General features: G+C 43.9%; 1 protein-coding gene and 1 long non-coding RNA gene across 3 annotated transcripts in view; one reads left to right on the forward strand and one right to left on the reverse strand.

Annotated features, from left to right (window-relative positions):
* The window catches only part of LOC103092026 (uncharacterized), a 39,200-nt gene that overhangs the window by 7,967 nt on the left and 13,743 nt on the right, over positions 1-17,490 (reverse strand). The gene's annotated exons all lie outside the window — the stretch shown is intronic.
* Positions 10,618-17,490, forward strand: part of CNTN2 (contactin 2) — a 63,305-nt gene continuing 56,432 nt past the window's right edge. Inside the window, exon 1 of one of the 2 annotated variants that reach the window (XM_056815792.1) lies at positions 10,618-10,915. The gene's annotated coding sequence lies outside the window, so the exon portion shown is untranslated. Of the gene's footprint in view, positions 10,916-10,955; positions 11,342-17,490 lie in introns of those variants that run through there. The other variant, XM_016430101.2, reaches the window with a different exon arrangement.

Consider the following 17,490-nt stretch of genomic DNA (forward strand, 5'->3'; position numbering starts at 1 on the left):
TAGTACATTCTGAATTCCTTGAAACATGTCTTCCATGGGGGGGGGGGGGGGCAGCTAGGTAGCTCCGGGGAATTGAAAGCCAAGCCTAGGGACAGTACATCCTGGGTTCCAATCTGGCCTCAGACACTTCCTAGTTGGGAGATCCTGGACAAGTCACTTAAAATAGCTTCTACCCCTTCTTGCTCTTCTGCCTTTAGTATTCATTCCAAGGTGAGCAGTAAGGATTTTTTTAAAAAGAAAAAGGGGTCAGCTGGGTGGCTCAGTGGATTGAGAGCCAGAACTAGAGACAGGAGGTCGTCCTAGGTTCAAACCTGGCCTCAGATACTTCCTAGCTGTGTGACCCTGGGTAAGTCACTTAACCCACATTGCCTGGCCCTTTCTACTCTTCTGCCTTGGAACCACTACATAGTATTGTAGTATACTACAATCAATCAATACTACAATACAATACATTTGTAGTATATAGTACTACATTATGTAGTATATTGTAGTATACTACAATCAATACAATAGTATTGATTCTAAAACAGAAGGAGAAAGAAAGAAAGAAGGAAAGAAGGAAGGAAAGAAGGAGAGAAAGAGAGAAAGAAAGAGAGAGAGAAAGAAAAGAAAGAAAGAAAGAAAGAAAGAAAGAAAGAAAGAAAGAAAGAAAGAAAGAAAGAAAGAAAGAAAGAAAGAAAGAAAGAAAGAAAGAAAGAAAGAAAGAAAGAAAGAAAGAAAGAAAGAAAGAAAGAAAGAAAGAAAGAAAGAAAGAAAGAAAGAAAGAAAAAACCTTGTCCTCCACTCTCCTCTGCCCTCTGTTCCTAACTTGTACTAGGCAGGAGAGTTCATTCTTACCCAGCGGCTCTGCCCAGGCTGTTCCTCCAACTTGCCCACTGAAATAACTATAATTAAAATACTAGAACATGTAATTTTAACTAATTAGCTATTTATTAAGTTAAGGGAAGGGAAGGAAGGGAATTGAGGATATCTAAACTTGCAACCCAAAAGTCAGTATTCTAACCCAATAACAACTTTCTATACTAATCTAAGTAATTCCTTAATAACTATTTAAGATTAAGGGAGGGACTGGTAGGAGCAAGGACAAGGGCCAAAGTAGTTTCACAACCTGGTGGACTCTTGCTGATGAGTCTGGAGAAATCCCAGTAGAAAATCACCAGCAGCAGCTCTGTTGAAAATCACTCTTCAGCAGCAACAGCGGCAGGGATAGTCAGAATCTCAAGAAAAGCCACAGGAGAGGGAACCTCTGGCTCTCTAGGTCCACCCCAGAATAATCAGACAGAAAACCCTATTGGCTCTCCTGACTGTTAGGGAAAGCAACAGCCTCTCACTCCCTCAATGTTCTGGAATCTTTCTGCTCCCAAAGACTTCCTGCTTCTGCCTTGTTTGTAGGATTTCCTGCTCCTGGTTTGTAGCAAAGAGCTAATCCTTACAACACCACTCATCCAAGATCACACAAGGGCCAAATTCAAGTCCCTGCCTCTACTGTGAGGCTTTCCTAAATTTGGTCCGTGTTGTCACAGAAATGTAGGAAATGAAGCAATCCCAGGCTTGCCACTCACTACCTGTGTGATCTTGATTGGGTTACTTAATTCTTTGTACCTCAGTTTACAAATCTGTAAAATAAAGGAGATTGAACTAGATGACCTCTAGGTTCCTTTACAGTTCTAAAGCTATGACTATCAGAGGCATCACTTGAATTCAAGTCTTTCAACTCTGGGGCAATGTCTATCCCTGTCACCTTGCCACTTGCTATTCTGACACAGTGGATGAGTTTTGGCAGTTTGACTTTTATTATCTCCCTGTTACCATCTTGTATATGCCACATTTCCCCAATGAGATTAAAGTAATTAAGGCAGATCATATCTCATCCCCACAATGCCTAGCATAGTAATGGCAAGAATAAGTAAGTGATCTTTTGTTTTTTAACCCTTCCCTTCCATCTTAGTATCCATACCCTGTATTGGTTCCAAGGCAGAAGAGTAGAAAGGGCCAGGCAATGGGGGTTAAGCAACTTGCCCAGGGTCACCCAGCTAGAAAATATCTGGGGTCACATTTGAACCCAGGGCCTCCCCATCTCCAGGCCTGGCTCTCTATCTACTGAGCCACCTAGCTGCCCCCAAAAGGAACTCTTTAAAAAATTATTTTTAACTTATATTTTCAATCCCAAATTCTCTCTCTCCCCTCCTCAATTCCCCCACCCATTGAGATGGCCAGAAGGACAGCAAGTAGCTGCTCTATGAATTTTAAAAACAGAACAAAATCTCTAGATGAGAAATGGACTAGGAGGGCCCCAGACAACAAGAACCAAAAGTAAGGGTGAATGTGGATGAATGGCATCGTCATCCCGGGTGGCATGTGGGCCTGGATCCCACTGTTTCCCAAGAATACCTAACAGAAGAGCCTGCAGCCAATGGCATGGAAAAAATGCCAGCCTAGAAGTCAAAGGAACTGGATTTGAGTTCTGGCTGTCCAGTCAATCAATTGGTTGGCATCTCTTATGTTGCTCTCATGTGCCAGGAGTTAATCGAGCTGGGGATACAAAGACAAATTCCTGCTCTTAAGGCACTTACCTTATTCTGTTGAGGGAGACAGCCTGTATATCTATAAATATACCCAGAATAAGTATACATATACAGAACAAATTCCCAGTAGCTAAATACAAGGTAGACAGGAATGAAAGGCACTAGCAGTTGGGGACAGGAAGAAGGAAGAAGAGGAGACTCAGGAAAGGTGGAGGTAAAAGGTATCACTTGAGCTGATTCTTAAAAGAAATTAGGGATCTTTATGAAATGGAGAAAGAACGCACTCTTGGCACACACAAAGAATGACCAGGGCAGGGTCATCACAAGGAATACGCCAACTGGGTTGAACTGGAAAACAGAGGAGGTATCAAATGGAAAGATAAATTGGGATCAGGTTGTCAAGGATTTAAAAAGCCAAGCAAATCTCTTTTGCAGAGGTGGGGGTCTACAGGAATGGAACTTTGCCTACAACATCAAATCTTTTGGAGGCATTTATAAGTTTTTATTGATTTCTTTTCTCTTCTTCTTTTAAAAAATCTTTGCTATAAGGAATATATATTTCTGGGAGGAAAGAAAGGGAGGAAGATGGGGGAAATCTTGACAATAGGGAAAGAAACATACCAATAAGAAAAGTATTTTTTAAAGTCAAGGAGAGAGTTTTTATTTTATCCGAGGGGTGATAGGAAGCAAGTAGGGTTTAGAGAGTAGAGAAGTGAGACGGTCAGATTTCTATTTATGGAAAATCCCATGGGCAGCTGTGTGGAGCTAGTATGCAGCTAAATAATTCTGTGAGTTTGGGTAAATCACACAGTTTGGGTAGGCCACAGACTACCTTATAAAGAAGCCCTCCAGACTAGGGAAAAGAGGAACTCATTGAAAGGTATTTGCTGTGGTCACATCCTTCTTTGCACCCTCCCCCACTGGTCAACAAGGGGAAGATTGCCTAAAGACAGGGGTCCCAGGAAATTTTCCATTCCAACCGCATCACTCAGACTGAGAGGAAAGAAGAATGAAAGAAGTTCTGGTCCTCAACATGTTTCCATTCCTGGCAATGCTGGGACCCTGTTTCCTTCTGGCACCAGGAGCCCCAGCAGAAAACAAATTCAGCTCCTCCTGTTCTTTGCATAACTCGCACCCTGGCATGAGTCGTGATTCTTAATCTGTTGAATGATGGACCGGGCTTAACGGGACCATCACTGAAGTCTCTGGTCCAGCTCTTACATCCTATGAGTCTATGAGTTAAGGAACTTGGTAGAGCTGCCCTTTGCTTGCCCCCTTGGCTGAGAAGGGTGGGAGAGAGCCCAAGGATCCCCAAGCTTCAGGGATCGATTGTAGGCATATTTGAAATACATTATCTTGCCCATCATCCCTGCCCAGGGACTGGACCCCAGAGGCTATTCCCTGGCCTTCTGGACATTGATTTGGCTTCACTAGTATCGATCTTGTGGCTCTGGGGCTTCGGAGTGAGAATGGGGGGGGGCAGGGGAGGAGCAGATGGATGGTGGTGTTGGGTGGTCTAGAAGACCACTTCCTAGGTCCCCTACCCTAGGGCACCAAATGTTTACGAGCAAATTAGTGGCCATTTGATTAGCCACCTGATGGCCTCCTTGCCTTTCACACAGGGACTGGCGGGGAAGAGGAGAGAGAGAGACCCAATTTAAGGATCGAGTGTCCTAGTACTAAGTGACAAGAAGACATATTAATTAGCTTCAGAGAGCTAGATTAGCACGTTTTCTCAACAAGACTAACAACTCTAAGCTCTAGATGGCAAGTGCAAAATGGTACCCTGGCCATGGTGCTGCTCCCCTCAGCCCAGGAGGGCATTGGCTGTGTCTGTAACTAAAGCAGGATGACTCAGACTTTCTCCCAGATGGTGATAGTGGAGTGAGGAGAGGGTCCAATTACAATTCCTTTTAGAGTTGTCCAGAGACCACTAAACACTCATACTCTGTAGTCCTCTAGCAGCCCCTATGGGATTTGGGGGGAAAGGAATTCCCCAAGAAAGGAAGAGTAGTAGGATCACAGACCATCTTAAGTCAGGGAAGGAGGAGAGGACCAGCCAGGCATTCAATAAGCACTAATTTATTAAGGGACAGCCAGGTAGCAGTGGATTGGGATCCTGGCCTAGAGATCTGACCTCAGATACTTCCCAGCTGTGTGACCCTGGGCAAGTCACTTAACCCCCATTGTCTGGCCCCTAAGACTCTTTTGCCTTGGAACCAATTCTTACTATCAATTCTAAGACTAATTCTAAGGTAAGGGTTGTTTTGTTTTGTTTTGTTTTGTTTTTAAAAGGATTTATTAAGCACTTACTATGCATCAGGCACTACTCTAAGCCCCAGGATACAAAGAAATGGCACACACACACAAAAAAATACCTCAGGGGACAAGAGGAAAAACAAGCAAACACCTATGTACAGACAAAATGTATACAAGGTAAATCAGAAGTAATCTCAAGGGAAGATACTAGCACCAGGGGAAAGGAGACACCAGGAAAGGCTTTTGGCAAAAGGAAGAATTTTACTTGAGACTTGAAGAAAGCCAGAGAAGCAAGGAGGCAGAGATGAGAAGGGAGAGCATTCTAGGGAGAGGAGACAGACAGTGAAAGTACTGTTAGGAGATGGAGAGTCATACTGGAGGAACAGCCAGGAGGCAAGTCTCACTGGGTTTCTATTATGTGGGAGTAAAGTATGAAAAGCCAAGGAAGGCAGGAAAGTGGCAGGTTATGAAGGGCCCAAAGTATTTTCTATTTGATCCTGAAGGTAATAAGGAGCCACTAGGGTCTACTGAGTAGGGAAGGGATCTAGTCAGACGCAACTTTAGGAAAATTACTTCCTAAAGTAGATGGACGGAAGTGGGGAAAGACTTAAGGCAGGACAATCATTATCCTACTGCAATAGCAGTTCCAGATATGAAGTGATGAGAGCCTGTACCAAGATGGAAACAATGTCAAAGGAAAGAAAGGAGTGAATTGGAAAAGTGTTGCAAAGAAGGGCCTCTAGGTGCTTCAGTGGATAGAGAACCAGGCCTGGAGACAGGAAGTTGGAAGTTGGAAGGAGGGAAGTTGGAAGGAAGGAAGGAAGGAAGGAAGGAAGGAAGGAAGGAAGGGAGGGAGGGAGGGATGGAGGAAGGGAGGGAAGGAGAGAGGAAGGGAGAAAGAAAGAAAGAAAGAAAGAAAGAAAGAAAGAAAGAAAGAAAGAAAGAAAGAAAGAAAGAAAGAAAGAAAGAAAGAAAGAAAGAAAGAAAGAAAGAAAGAAAGAAAGAGAGAGAGAGAGAGAAAGAGAGAGAGAAAGAGAGAGAGAAAGAAAGAAAGAGAGAGAGAAAGAGAGAGAGAGAGAAAGAGAGAAAGAGAGAGAAGAGAGAAAGAGAGAAAGAGAGAAAGAGAGAAAGAGAGAAAGAGAGAAAGAGAGAAAGAAAGAAAGAAAGAAAGAAAGAAAGAAAGAAAGAAAGAAAGAAAGAAAGAAAGAAAGAAAGAAAGAAAGAAAGAAAGAAAGAAAGAAGGAAGGAAGGAGGGAAGGAAGGAAGGAAGGAAGAAAGGAAGGAAGGAAGGAAGGAAGAGAAAGAGAGAAAGAAAAAGAGAGAGAAGAGAGAGAAAGAAAGAAAGAAGGAAAGAAAGAAAGAAAAAAAGAAAGAAAGGAAGAAAGATATTGCAAAGATAGAATTGACAGGACTTAATCACTGGTTTTGGGGGAGGGCATGGAATGAGAGAAGAGTTGAGGATGATAGCAACTTTACAAGTTTAGGTGACTGGAAAGACAGTAATGCCCTCAATAGTAAAAGGGGAAAGTGAAAGAGTGGAGAATTGGGGGGGGGGGGGGGATAGAGTTCAGCTGTGTGGAGAGTTGAGTTTAAGATATCTACAGATATCTTAATGAGAATGTCCAAAAGGCAGTTAGAGATGCAAAAATGGAGGTCAGAGAAGTTAGGGCTGCTTAAATAGACGTGACAATTATCTGCATAGAAACAATTAAATCTTTGAAAGCTGACAAGGTCACCAAGTGAACTAGTATAGAGGGAGAAGAGAAGAAGGCCCAGGATAGAGTCTTCAGATGGTCCCCTCAAGGGCACAAGGGCAACCCATTGTTGAACAGTCTCTCCCAGAGCCTACCTGCAGAGCTACCTCTTCCCACACCCCTCTCATTAACTGAATTTGCCCCAGGTGAGGGATTGCTATGACGATGCTGGCAGTAGATTCCCAGAGGAATTTCTTATATAGCTAACTTCCCACACACAGAATCTTCAGATTTGGAGCTGAAAGGAGCATTAATGATTATAGAATCATCTCTCTAGGACTAGAAAGGACCTCGGAGGCCATCTAGGCCAACTCAAATATTTTACAAATGAAGAGACTGAGGCCCTTGGAGGTTAAGGGACATGTAAGTTCACCCAGGTGGTAGTCATCAAAGGTAGGATTTGGAACCAACTCTTCTGACTCTAGAGCTTGCCCTCTTTCCACTGAGGCAGTGAGATAGTACAAGGGATACAGAGCTGGGCCTGGAGTCAGAATAGATCTTCGTTCAAATCCATCCTCTAACATTAGTAGCTATGTAACCCTGAGCAAGTCACTTAAATTCTCTGCCTCATTTTCCTCATCTATAAAATGGGGATAATAATAGCTGCTATCTCTGAGAGTTATTTTGAGGATCAAATGAGATAATATTTATAAAGCTCTTAGCACAGTGCCTGCCACTGTGTAGGTAATATATAAATATTATTATTACTATTATTATCATCATCAATATGTTCATGCTGATTCCCACCTAGCACGATATCCCCATTCTACAGATGAGGAAAATGAGGCTCAAAGAAGACAAACATTTTCCCAGTTGGGGGCATGAAGCTAATGAGGATCAGAGTCAGGACTGGAACCTTGGTTTTCTGAATATTCCCCCTGTTCTATCACCTGTCCCTCTAGAAGCTGAACTGAGTCATTTTCTCTTTCCATTTTATGACTAGCTACAGCCAAAAGCATTTTATCACTTAGTGCTCAGCCACCTAAGAAAGAACCTCACAGTCTTTACCTAATCTAGTCATGGAATATGCAGTCTGCCAACAATCTCTCTTTTGATGAGCATACTTTGAGGTTTTTTCTATTTAATATTTTTTTCAATTAATAAGCATTTATTTTCTCTCTTTCCCCATTAGAAAAAAGAAAGCTAAAATTCTTAAAATGAATATGCATCATTAAGCAAAAGTAATTTCTATATTAATTATATCCAAATATATGTATGCCACTCAGCATCTTGAATTCATCACCTTTGTGTCAGCATGCCTCTGGCACTGGTCCTCTGAAATCATGGTTGGTCATTGCATTGATAAGAGTTTTTAAACCTTTCAATATGTTTGAATTTCAGTGTTCTACAAATTGTTCTCCTGGTTCTGCTCACTTCACTCTGAATCAGTTCATATAAGTTTTCCCAGGTTTCTCTGAAACCATCCCTTTCATCATCATATCTTACAGTAGACTAGTATCCCATTACAATCATATGCCATAATTCAACCATTCCCCAATTGATAAATATTTCCTTAGCTTCAAATTCTTTGTCACCATACATACACACAGAGCTGCTATGAATATTTTAGTATCTATAGACCTTCTCCATTTTTATCTAAATCAAAGGGAACATATGATTTAGTGACTTTGGGGCATTGTTCCAAACTACATTCTAGAAGGTCTGAGCTAACTCAAGTCCACCAACAATGCATTAGTGTGCTGGCCTAGATTTAGAGAAATGACAGGAAAAATATTAGATCTGGAGTTAGAGGACCAGGGTTAGAATTACAGTTCTGCTATTTACTAGGGTTATTTCACTTCCTGTCTCTAGCTTCAGAACATTCATAGGTAGAGTGACAGATTGGACTAGATGACCTCAAAATATCCCTTTTTCTAGATTGAAATCCCAACCCTTTAATGCTCTTTTCAGTATACCATTACTATACACCTGCACTAACTTCTTTATGATATCACCAATTCTTCAGCAGTACAGAAAGGCTGAGCTCCCTCCTGACTGTTTCCCTGGGAATGACATCCTATCAGGCTTGTTTTTTTGGGCCTTCAATATTCTCAGCAAATCTCAGCAAAAAAAAAAAATTATCAAGAACAACAACAAAAAAGGCATCGACTTTGGAGAAGCATCTCTGCCCACTAAGTTAAAGTCATATTCATTTTGGGGAAGAAAGAGGGGGAAAAAACTTTGGTTTAACTCATTTTGCTCCCTTTCCTTACCCAAATCACCAGGGAAAGGGCAAGCTGGTGAAAAAACAACCATATGTGGTCATCTGGCACAAGTCAAAAGTCATGGTCTCCTCTGCCAGTGATCTGCCTCCCAAGAGAGTCCAGAGTGCTGGGTTTCTATCTGTTTCAAAAACCACATTTCCTCCTTCTTAACTTTAATCCACAAGGACCATCCTCAAATGTACCAAGGATTAAATCAGTGAGTCCCTTCTCTTATAGGACCCAATCACCCTACCCAAGGGAGGAGGTTAGCTTTTAAATTATGAGGGCTCAGGAAAAAATCCATAAAAACCTATTCTGAGCCTTGAGTCCTCCTTGGCACTTTTCCTTTATGACTGCAGGTCTGCCACCCACACTTCTGGCATGGTCCTGCTATATGGCATCACCAATTTCTCTCTGGGCTAAGAGGCTGGGTTGCCCTGGATGGCATCATAGAGAGAAGGCTTGCTATCCCAGCTGGGGGCCAAAATGTTTACTCCCAAGAACAGACAGAAAAAACCGATCCTTAGTTGAGAAGTGAGGAGGGCTAGGGCTCCAGATAGAAGAGGTTTTCAGTGCCTGCCTTGATGGTGTGGTATTTCAGAATCATTCAGCAAAAAGTTGTTTGCAAAATCAGAAGTCTTGGTCTCTTAAAGAGAGGCAGAAATGACATAATACTAGTATAAAGCCCCCCCCCCCCCCCCACACACACACACACAAGCAGGAGAGAAATGAAAAAGAGATCTGGGAAATAGGCTTCCTTTTTCTGTTGGGGGCAAAAAATTAGAAATTGCCAAATGTACTCCTTCCCCTCCATACACAACGAGCCCTGGATAATTCCTAGCCTTTTTGACCACAGCTAAGATGAACAGAATAACCAGAGTCTTTAAGATCTGGCCCCCTCTGAAAAAGAGAGCAAGAATAGTACTCAAGTCTCAACACACTGGGATGTCATAAAATATCCTGGGGCTGGCTGAGTGAGCACTGCTGGATATTTCCAAAACCTGGGCAAATCATTGATCTTCTCTTGGCTCAAGGTATAGTACAAAAGCCACCAGGGAAGGATTAGATAACACTGATGCTTTGACAGTCCAGGAGTGAGTGGAAGATTCTCTTCCTTCTTTCTGTCTCAGGCTCTCCAGATTTATTTTTCCAGTTGGGGGAAGAAGGTGGTGGTACATAATATATTCTCCATACCTACTCATTAACTAACTGATCCAGGCAAAACTGGCCTTTCTAAATCCAGAGTTTCTGTTATCCCCACCTCTACTCTGGCCCCAAGTCTTGCAGTAACAGAAGAGCCTTCAAAATTTTTAAGAATTGAAAGACCCCCTCAACAGCCATCTATTCATATTGGTACCAAAGTGTAGTACATAGGACACTATCAGAAAAACCTAGATTTAGATCCCACTTCAGATACCTTTTAACTATGTGACCCTGTGCAAGTCACTTACTCTCTCTGTGCCTCAGTTTCCTCATCTGTAAAATTAAAGGATTGACCTCAAGAGCCCTTCCAAATCTAAAATCTATGGTTCATACCTCAAAGTTATCTGCACTCTGACATACTTCATAAGAGCTGATCCAACCTCTGAAGGTCTTCAGGAGGGGAGAAAACAGCAAGCAGCCCATTCCACTTTTGGATAGCTCTAATCCTTGAGTTTTTTGTTTGTTTGTTTCCGGATTACAAGCCTCAGTTGGCCTTTTTGCACCTATTGCTCCTGGCTCTACGGAGGGGGCCAAGCAAAACCGGGCTAGTTGTCCTCTTCCACCGAACAGCACCTTCTGATGCTGGGAGACAGCTAACAGGTCCCCCGTCCAGAGCCTTCCCTCCCAGAGAATGAGTTCTGCTTGGCCTCAGCTCTCACTGGGTCTATTTCTAGAACAAGACTGGGGGCTTCGCCTCTGCAGATCTCCAAGACTCAGGTGGGGAGGGCTTTCCCCTCTGCCTCTACCACACCACCCACCACTGAGCCACTCGGAGAACTAGATTGAAGAAGTCTCAAGTCCTCCAACTACGGGAGACTTAATTTGGGGTGAGCAAGCAGCGAGGATTGGGGCGGGGACGGAGCGAGGACCAGACGAGAGCAACGCAGCCGGGGCTGGTGCTGCCCATGAATTATGGAGGATGCAGGGAGTCTCGGGCTCGCTGACTGGTCCTTAGATGACAGCAAATGAGGTAAAGATAAGAGGGTGTGGGACCAGGGAGGGGAACCAGGGGGGACACGGGAGGTGGGGGGGAATCCTCTCGGGGGACTAGGAAGCGTTGGCTGAGAAATTGAGTGAGCCGGCGAGCGGAGCATGTGAGAGAGGGAGACAGAGGAGAGAAGAGGAGGAAGAGAAGGAGGAGGAGGAGGAGGAGGAGGGGAGGAGGAGAGAAGAGGGAGAGGGAGGAGCACATCGTCATGCAGAGATGCCGCAGTGGCTCGGGGCGCGCACACACACACTCACAAGCCGCGGTGGCGGCGGCGGCGGCGGCGGCGGCGGCGGCAGCAGCAGGACGGCGAGAAGCTAAAGGAGGAGGGCGGGGGAGAGAAGGTGGTTCTGGGCTCAAGGACTCGGGCTGCTGCGTCGGCTTGCCTCGGATCCCCACCCTGTGTCCCAGGTATGTCCCAGGCCCCGGGGCGCTCTCCAGGGCTCCCAGAGGTGTGTTGGTATGGGCTCCATACTCGGAAAAACCCCGGCTAAACTTGGGGCTGGGGAGGGGGCGTGGGCAGAGAAGGGGTTAGCAGGCACCCGGCTGACTTCCCTTAGCACCCGTGCATCCCCCGCCATGGGGGGACCCGAGGAAGTGGCCACCCGCTCAGGTCCCCCAGTCCCTCTCCAAACACATCCCTGTAAACCTAGATTGGCTGAGGGAGGCTGGGGACCGGCTCCCAGCAGCGTGTCTCGGAATGTAGCAGCCGGGGACAGGAGAGGCCCACCAGGCAAGGGGCAGCCGTCTTAGGGGACCCCGAGGGAGATCAGCCCCGCTCCCCAAGGGGCCAGGTGTCCCAGCAAGCAGGAACTCCAGGGTCCTGATACCCAGGCTGACCAAGAACATCCTGGGAAGAGTAGGAGCCCCCTCGGAGGGTCTGAGGCTGGTTGCTTAAGGACTTCCTTCCAAAGTCTTTTTCTTTTTTATAGTTTTGTGGTGGTTTAAGGTTTCTTGCTTTGTTTTGTTTTCGGGTTTTTTGTTTTCTTTTGCAGAATGGGGAGAAGATGTGTGAGATTGGGGTGGGGGATGGGAAGTGGGGAGTAGTATCCACCAGAGACTGGAATTCAAGTTTTAGAAAGGAAAGGGGCCCAGGGAAGAGAAGTGGACAGAGCTACATCATGTAAGGTGGGTCACAGGAGCCGTTGGGTCTTGGACTTTCTTCCCTCTCTTTTCTTCCACTCCTCCTGGCTAGTGGGAGGGGAAAGCTTTTCAGGAAGCTTTAGCTTCCTAATAAGAGAAGAAACTAGTGCTAGGGAGAAGGGGGGGGAGGGGGGTCAGAAAAAAAAAAAGTGAGCACACCCAAATTCAAAACTTCCCTCGGACACTTGCTAGCTGTGTATCCCTGGGCAAGCTACTTAACCTCTGTCTACCTCAGTTTCATCATCTGTTAAATGGGGATAATAATATTTACTTCCCTGTGTTACTGTGAGAATCAAATGAGATAACACTTTGCAAACTTTAAAATATTATATAAATGCTAGCCGCTATTCTTATTATATGTAAAAGGGGCCAGCTGTGATGAATACCAGCCTCTGCAACCAATGTCCATAGCCCACCCAGAGAAACCTTGGTGTGGGGCCTACAGTCTTGGCACTAAGGGGTCCTCCAATTGTGGAGCGGTAAGGAGAGGGGAAAGGGAAGTGAAAAAAAGCAGAGGGGACCCTAGCGCTGAATAGAGACAGGAGGGGGGAGGGGGGAGGGCAGGGCAGGGAAATACTCAATCCTTAGGTACCTGAGGGGTGAAGCTGAGGTCCAGGAACCAGAGATGTCATTCAAGGTTGTTTGGAGGTTTGAGAATCCAGAGGAAAGGGGGAGGGGTGATAGGGACGACATCCTCGCGGAGTGTGAACGTTTGTGTGAAAGGGAGCTCAGAGAGACGATGTGCCTGGAGCCCTGCCTGCTCCCCTAGGCTGGACTCAGTCTCTTTGTTCTTGCTTTCTGCCCCCTGCTTCACTTCTTTCCCCCTATTTTCCCATGGCCTCAAACATTTTACCTAATCTACTCAGTACTCTAGGAGGCAGCAGCACCAAGGTGTGCTTGGAGTAGAAGCACCAAGGTTCTGATCTGGGCTCTGCCACTTACCATTTCCATGATCCTAGGCAAGTCACTTCCACTCCGAGCCTCAGTTTCCTCGTCTTTAATGAGAGCTTTGGATTAAGAGGACTTTAAGGTCTCCTTCCAGCTATAAATCCTGTGATATGTTGAGAGGAGAGAGGACACAAATAATAAATCCGAAGATGATCCCCCAACCCTGTTCTTCCTAACCTCTTACCAGAGCTGCTCTTGAGGTCTGAGTCCCTCTACCCATAACTCCATTCTGGGAGTAGGCAAGAAGATAGTCCAAAGCCCTAAGAATAGAACAAAGGTCCTGGATATCCCACAAGAAGGAGACTTTTCCTCTGAATAATCAAAAGTTGACTCAGAGCCTTGCACCTCTCTTTTCCTAGAGCCTGTAGGGCTCTAAGAACAAGCCAGCAGTTCCTGATGGAGACTCCCTATGATGCCCCAACCAGTTAACCCTTCCCAGCCAGGCTGCAGCAATGAGGAAATATACCCATCCGCTGCATGCCAGGCCCTCTCTTTTTTTTTTCTTTTCTCACAGGACCTAATGGGTAAATCAATATTGTGAAAAAAACTTTAAAACTATTTTAGCAATAATCACATTTTCCATTATTTCTTCTGTGCCCCCTCCAGTTCTTTGTCTATAACTCTTCCAAATACTTTCAAAATGTTTTTATTTAAGCTTGCAAACATCATTATGTAAATTATAGTTCATGTATATATAGAGGCATCATAGATTTAAAGCTGGAAGAAAATTTAGAAGCTGTATAATTTAATATTTTCATTTTACAGATGGGGAAACTGAGGCCCAAAGAAATTAAATGATTTGCCAAAGGTCTCTTAGATTATGGTTAAGGTGGGATTCAAACTCAAGTGCTCTGGTTTCAAATCTATTGCACTTCCCAGGGGGCTATATTGCTTTTCATTTAATTCTTGTTTCTTTTTTAAGTTAAAAAATATTATCTTCTGTCTACTAAGAATTGGTTCCAAGGCAGAAGAATGGTAAGAGCTAGGCAATGGGGGTTAAATGACATTGCTCAGAGTCACACAGCTAGGAAGTGTCTTCAGGCCAGATTTGAACCAGGACCTCCCATCTCTGGGTCTTGCTTTACCCACTGAGCAACCTAGCTGCCCCCCTTCTCATATAATTCTACTGATCATCCTTTAATTTGTATTATTTACACAAGTTTTCCCATAGTTATATTCTTATTTGCCACAATGTTAGAGATTTGGAATCAAAGGATCTGAATCTGGGTTCTGCCATTTACTAGCTATTTGACCATAAGTCAAGTCTCTCTACCATTTGAGATTATTCCTCTTCTGACATGGGAAGGGTAACCATTGTTCTACTTTCCTCTCAGGATTGTTGTGAAGACCAAATGAAGATTCCTCCATACATGTGCTTTGACACCCCCATTAGCTATTTTTCTAACCCTCCAATACTTTATACTATCTTTTTACCGATTATACAAAACAGTGAGCTCACCTAAATTCAAGTCCTCCCTCAAACACTGCTAGCTATGTGACCCTGGGCAAGTTACTTAACTGTTGTCTACCTCAGTTTCATCATCTTGCAAATGGAAATAATAATATTTGCCTCCTTGTGTTATTGTGAGGATCAAATGAGATAACACTTTACAAACTTTTTTTGGGTAGTTTTATACAGGTAGCATTGTTTTTGTTCTATGGTAGCATCCTTAGGATAGATTCCCAGGAATTCCAGCCCTCTTTCATTCCACTCCATCTTCTGCTTGGCACCCTCTGGACAGATTGAACTAGGGAGGGAGAAAGGCAGGAGACAAAGACAGGACGGGGAAAGAGGCAGAAGGGTATCGGAACTGTTGCTTTAACACAGCACCACTCCCCAAAACAGATGTACTATTTGGCCTAAGCAGGGAGAGAATAAGGCAGTGACTTGTGTGCCTTTGTGTGTTTGTGATGCCTAATTGCCCCCTTACCTCTTTTCTTGACTCTTCATCAGTGAGTAACCCTCCCACTTCGAACTGGTCTCCTTGTCTCTGGCTCTACCTACCTACCTACCCCTCAACTCCAAAAGAAAAAGCTGCCCAGATCTGAAAACAGTTTCCTTTATTCACAATAGATCATGCCTCAGTGACCTCACTTAGCACAATGAAGTCCTGGGGGACTAAAGGGCAGGAATAGAGAATGAAACAAGGTCTTATATATATGGAATAGGGTTAGGCTCCTAACCTATGAGGTCACCGATACACAGAAATCCCAGATGAGGAAACTCTCCCAATAAAGCTCAGTCAAAGAGCATTTATTAAGCACCTAGAAGAGATTATGTCAGGTACCTTACTAACCACCTTCCCCCCCCCCCTGTCTGTCTGTCTCTGTCTGTCTGTCTCTGTCTCTGTCTCTCTCTCCCTCTTTCCTCCTGTCTCTCTCCTTGTCTCTCTCTCTTCTCTTTTCTCTTTCCTCTCTCTTTCTCTCTCCCCCTCTCTCTCCCCCCTCTCTGTCTCTGTCTCTGTCTCCCACTCTCTCTGTCTCTGTCTCTCTCTCCCTCTTTCCCCCTGTCTCTCTCCTTGTCTCTCTTCTCTTTTCTCTTTCCTCTCTCTTTCTCTCTCCCCCTCTCTCTCCCCTCTCTCTGTCTCTCTCTGTCTCTTCCACTCTCTCTGTCTCAGCCTGTCTGTCTCTCTCTCTCTGTGTTTCTCTCTGTCTTTAAACCCTTACCTTCCATCCTAAATCAATGCTAAATATGGGTTCCAAGGCAAAAAAGTAGTAAGTCTAAGCAATTGGAATTAAGTGACTTGCCCAGGGTAACAGAGCTAGGAAGTGTCTGAGGCCAGGTTAAGTACCTTCTCTTAAAGAATTGCCTAGGGTATTGAGAGATTAAGTATCACAGAGATACCAAAAATTATGGATATAGGAGGAAAGACTAGGGATTAGAAAAAATCTCCTGATTACGAACATCTCTTTCTAAGGAAAGTAGATATATGAGTAGGCTTCAAAACTATCCACCTAGAATGGATTGGGAACGCCAGAGACAGGGGGATTGACTATTTGACCTCTCCAAATTCTTTCTGAGTCCTAGGGTTTAGTTATGCTCAGAAAGGATTGCTGGAAAGCTCCATGATTCCAGAACCCATGTTCTGTACTATAGTGGAAAGGTAGGAGAAATGAGGTTCAAATATCAGCTCCAAAACTTAATAGCTGATTTAAATTTAAACTCTTTCCCTTAGTTTCTATATCTATAAAGTGGAGATAATAATACCTGCAACTCCCTACCTGGCAGAGTTGTTGTAGTGAAGAAAGATCTTTTTGTAATTCTTAAATATGTTCGCTATTATTGGTCCTTATAATAAATTGGATAAAGGTAGCCCTTCGACATAGATGTTAATCCTAAAGGTTTGGAGACTAGAAAAGACTTTCGTTAAAGTTACTTTGGAACTTTTTAAAACCAAGAGTTAGAAAATGTTCCAGGTATCATCATTATCATGTTGTTTGCCTTCTTAATGGGTGAGCCAAATAGGGACTAGGGAGAGAGAGAGAATGAGAATTTGGTACCCAAAAGGAAAAAAATGAATGTTTTAAAATTTTCTTTATAAAAAGAAAATATTCTAGTCCTTCCTCTCCCTTATAATTTCTTCTTTTTCCAAAGCCATTTCTTTTTATTTTCTGTTCCTGTTATGTTATCAGCCTCCCATATGATTTCTAGTGACTGTGAAAACCAGATAATGAGAACTTATTCTAGTTTCATCATTTTCAGTTCTCTCCAACTTTTCATGTCCCCATTTGGGGTTTCCTTGGGAAAGGTATCCCAGGAGTTTGACTAGAGTAGTAATTTCCTTCAGCTCATTTTACAGATGAGGAAACTTAGGCAAATCAAGTTAAGTGACTTGCCCAGGGTCATACACCTTTGGAGGCATTTATTCTACTTTGGGTAGCTTTGATAATTAGAAAGATTTTTTTCTGATATCAAGTTCAAATTCACTTCTGTACAACTTCATTGTAAGAGCAATTGGGTTGTTCAGTGGTTAGAGAGCCAGACCCAGAGATGGGACATCCTGAGTTCATATCTGGCCTCAGACACTTCCTAGCTATGTGACCCTGAGCAAGTCACTGTACCCCCATTGTCTAACCCTTATATCACTCTTCTGCCTTGGAACTAATACACAGCATTGATTCCAAGACAAAAGGTGAGGACTTAAAAAACCAAACGAAACAAAAACAACTTCATTCCTCATGTTTCTGATCTCTAGAACCAAACAGAAAAAAATGAATCCTTCCTTCAGATACTCAAAGACAGCTGCTACATCCCTCTGAGTCTTCTCTTTCCCAGGCTCAACATCCCCAGTTTTCCTTTCACTGGCATCAACTGTAGGCCCTTCACCAGCCTGGTTGCCCTCCCTCTTCTGGCTACTTGCCAGCATAACTTGCATCACCTACTTTACAGGCCTGTTACAAGGAATGTACTTTGTAATCCTTAATGCATTCTAGAAATGTGAGCTCTTGCTAAGAGAAGTCAGCTTGGG

This window comes from Monodelphis domestica, chromosome 2 (assembly GCF_027887165.1).
Source record: "Monodelphis domestica isolate mMonDom1 chromosome 2, mMonDom1.pri, whole genome shotgun sequence".
NCBI lineage: Eukaryota > Metazoa > Chordata > Mammalia > Didelphimorphia > Didelphidae > Monodelphis > Monodelphis domestica.